The sequence below is a fragment of the Alexandromys fortis genome, unplaced genomic scaffold, assembly GCF_014885135.2.
Source record: "Alexandromys fortis isolate MF-2015 unplaced genomic scaffold, M_Fortis_MF-2015_v1.1 scaffold_67, whole genome shotgun sequence".
NCBI lineage: Eukaryota > Metazoa > Chordata > Mammalia > Rodentia > Cricetidae > Alexandromys > Alexandromys fortis.
In genome coordinates this window covers 8966415-8970525 of record NW_026067945.1, presented here as the reverse complement: position 1 = coordinate 8970525, position 4111 = coordinate 8966415, and the positions used below count along the sequence as shown (strand labels likewise).

The window sequence follows — 4111 nt, the reverse complement described above, 5'->3', positions numbered from 1 at the left end:
TATACTGATAAAAATCATGGGAAATTTTACTGAGCTTTCTGACCTGATTTTAAAAAGTTTGATGTGCACTTATGTAGAAGTTCCTAATACTGAGGCAAGTGACTGAAGACTAAAATTATTAATAACAGAATTTAATGTTTATCCTAAACCAAAAAAAGCTGGGGTAGTAGTGTTAAGAGCTAAAACAGATTTAAGGTGAAGCTTAAAAATGCAAGTGTGATACACATCAGTCTTTCAAGAAGAGTCACCAACTCTCAACTCATAGATCTGACATCTGACCGTGTACAAACCTTAAAATATGTTGCTATCAGTCTCCCAAATTCCTTACTTGTCTAAAACAAATCAATAAAGAAACCAGTAATGATGTTACTGAGCAGCCTTTGATATTGCCATGGTCCTCCATGAACTCCAACAAGACCTCTGTTCATTTATTTGGTCAGATTTTCACCTTATTGGCTTTTGGATGCTCTGTGCCTATCTGGAATACATGCATTTTATCAGCTATGTGGTTTATAAATACATTGGATGCTTTCTCTTGGGCAGACAGAAGGAAATTTCTGTGTGTCCCAGATAGAGACTGCACAGACATACCAAAGAAAGTCCAGCCTGGTGAGGCAGTGAGTTTACTGGGTCCCTTACAGGAGCAGGAGTGACTAAGAGGCACAGGTACCTCTGAGAACCCGGAAGCACCTTCAGTACCGGAGGGCCCACCCGCTAACCATTTACCTCCTGTAAATTCCACTAGAGAGTCCCATCCCAGTTGGCTGTTTACTTCTTACAGAACCTGGGGAGCAGAGGGGTCTCCTGAGAAGAGAGTCCCCCTCCCTCCGCGAAGGTACGTTAATTGACGGGATCGCTGTGGGAGATCACAGCTCCCTTGCTTCCAGACTGCCAAGCTTAGGTCCCACTGTGAGGAAACAGCTACAAAGCAAAGTATTTTCTTGCAGACTATGCGTCGTCTTTTCAATCCCTTAACATAATCCTTGCAAGCAAAAGTTTTTCTGTTTCGATGGTGTCTTATGTGATATTTTCTCTGTGTTTTGTACCTTTACGGTTATAGCTGAGAAATCTTCTCTCAGTTCGTGTTTATAAAATTTTTTTCTGGAATTTTTATGCTGCCAGCGTTACATTTAGATAAACGATCCATCTCAGTTTGTTGTTGGGATTTGCATGATATATGATTAGGAGTGTGTTCTTAGCTTCTGTTTGGTCGAAGCATCCTGAACAATGCTTTCAACTGACATTTAAGGAGCTAGGATCTCTTACACTCTTCTGGAGATGGCTATCCTTGAGTACCCACCCGACTGGATCTAGAATCCCCTGGAGACAAACCTCTGAGCAAGTCTGTGAGAGTTTCTAGACTGGGTGGATTGAGGACAGACGTTATGTGGGCGGCACCATTCCATAAACTGGGATCCCCGAAAAAAAAAAGGAAAAAGTAGCTAAACACCAGCATTCATTGCTCCCTGCTTCCTGGATGCCAATGTCTTCTGTTCCTGTTGCCATGGCTTCCCTGCCAGGAATGACTGTATTCCTGGGAACTGCGGACCAGAACAAATACTTCCTTCCTTAAACCGTTTTTAGCAAGCATATTGTCATAGTAATGAATAAACTAACTGGTACATTAGGCCCTAAACAGCACGGTATACAGAATTTACACACTCACATAGAGCGTTTACCGACACAAATGCATTTAAATACGCTAAAATAATGCATAGCATGTTTTACGAACCCAAAGAAGTTTATAGATCAATAACAGAAAGTCCAAAATATTTGTACTGTGAATATCACTTTTAAGTCACCCATTAGATAAAGAAAAAAATCATCATATGAATTAGAAGGTATTATTAACAAAATAAAAAATGAAAACACCAATTATTAAAATTTATGGGTTCATCAAAAATAGAAAATCAAAAGAAATTCATAGCCTTAAACACTGATAATGTTTTTTTTTTCTACAAAGGCTTGTTTTATTTTAATGACTGATCCACCTGAAGCCACAGGCAGCCCACTATGTTACAGACATGAAGGAAGCTTTATTTCTTGGTCTCTTCCTCCAGCGCCTCCTGGTGCTTTCTTGCTTCATTGGTCTTAGACCTATGAACCTCAGCCTGGTCAGCCAGGAGCTTCTTGTCGGCCTTATCTGCCTTCAACTTGTGGATGTGCCCCATGAGAATCTGCTTGTTTTTGAAGACATTCTCTTTGACTTTCAGGTACATTCTGTGATACATGTGGCCATCAGTCTTCATGGATTCACTGTATCTCCTGAGAAGTAGGCTCAGGATCTGCATCCTTCTCACCCAGGTCACCTTCTCTGGCATTTGAACATTGACAGTACCCTTCGGCTTCCCTAAGCCCTTATGCCTGCACTTCCCAAGAGTTTTTCAAGCATCGAGCCCAGGAATGGACCTTCACAGGCTTCCAATGATTAGCCCATCTTTGATCATCTTCCGGATCTGCTGTCAGGAGTTAGGGGCATTGGCGATTTCATTGGTCTCATTGGGGATCACCTTCTTTTTACCACAGTGGAGGACGCTGGAGGCAAGCCTCTTCTGTAGCCTGAGCAAACTCATGGCTGTGGATGCAGCAGCGAAAGGAAAGGATTTTTAAAATCTCAAATTAGTCATTTAAATTCTTCCTTAAGAAACAAGAAAAAAGCTGGTCATCGGTGCATGACTTTAATTCCAGCACTGAGGAGGAGGAAGCAGGTGGATCTCTGTGTTGGAGGCCAGCCTGGTTTGCACAATGAGTTCCAGGAAAGCCAGAGCTACCTAGAAGCCAGACCCTACCCCAAAGAAATTGGAGAAAGAAAGAAAGTGAGAGAGAGAGAGAGAGAGAGAGAGAGAAGCAAATTAAAACTACACAAGCAGAATATAAGAAAATAAATAAACGTAACAACTCAACCACACACATGTTCACAAAATAATTATTCATAAAGCCAAGCTACATAAACATTGATATACAAAGGATAAATAAATATGGTATACGCAGATAATGTAATATTGTCTAGCATTTAAAAGGAAGTAAATTCTGACACATGACAAACACGAATAATTCTTGATTATATTAAATTAAATAAGTTGTTCCCAAAGGAAAAACTTCTGTGCCATTCAGCTAGGTTAGGTAGAAAAGCAGAATGGTTGCCAGGGTGGGGAAGGATGGAGGGGGAGGAGTGGAAGTCCTTGCTCATTGAGTAGAGGCTCTGGGGACTAACTGCCCAGAATACAAAGGAGCGCGGATGAACTGGACACTCAACGTGGTTAAGATGATAGATTTCATACTCTGTGTATTTAATTTATATAATGAAAAGTAAGAATATGGATCAGTGAGATATCAAGTGGTTAAAAGTACTTGCCACCAAGCCTGATAACCTGAGCTCAGTTTCTGGAGCCAGAAGGACAGAGCTGATGCCTCAGAGTTATCCTCCACATGTATACCAACGCACATCTTAAACTTAGCAGAGTTTTCTTAACAATACCATTGCTTCACCTTATGTGCAGTACAAAACCTTGCAGAAAGCTCCATCCACTTCTCTCTTGGCCTTTCTGATACTGCTGGCATCAATATGAATTTTTACATATGTTTTAGATGCCGTGATATAGTCTCATTATTATTGCTTCAAAGAGCAAATTATCTTTGAAATGTAAAAATTGCAAAAAGAAAGTCATGCCTTTCCCCGAGTATATTGCTTCTAGCCTCCTGCCTGTCACCATGGACCACATCTAGCCTCCTGCTTGTCACCATGGACCCTGTCTAGCTTCCTGCCTCTCCCCCATGGACCTTGTCTAGCCTCCTGCCTGTCCTCTTGGGTACCACTTCTCATCTCTTCACTTGTACAGATCCAGATGCCCACCTGCCATCACATTCCTTCCGTCTAAAGGATTTTCTTTAACAGATTTCTTTTTGGTGTGATTCTGATGGCAATAAAATCCTTTTAGCTTTCTCTTTTTCTGTCTGCAAAGGTCTTTATTTGCTTTCATTTCTGACAGAGCTTTTTTTTTCCACCCCTAACCATAAAGCTCTAGGTGTTTAAAATTTTTATTCCAGTCCTTTAAAATGCCACTCTACTGCCGTCTGGCTTTCATTGTTTCTGTCGGTAAATCGGCTGTTG

General features: G+C 41.0%; 1 pseudogene; it reads right to left on the bottom strand.

The window, feature by feature from the left end:
• Positions 1-2036: 2036 nt before the first annotated feature.
• Positions 2037-2573, bottom strand: LOC126505917 (60S ribosomal protein L19-like; annotated as a pseudogene).
• Positions 2574-4111: the final 1538 nt, after the last annotated feature.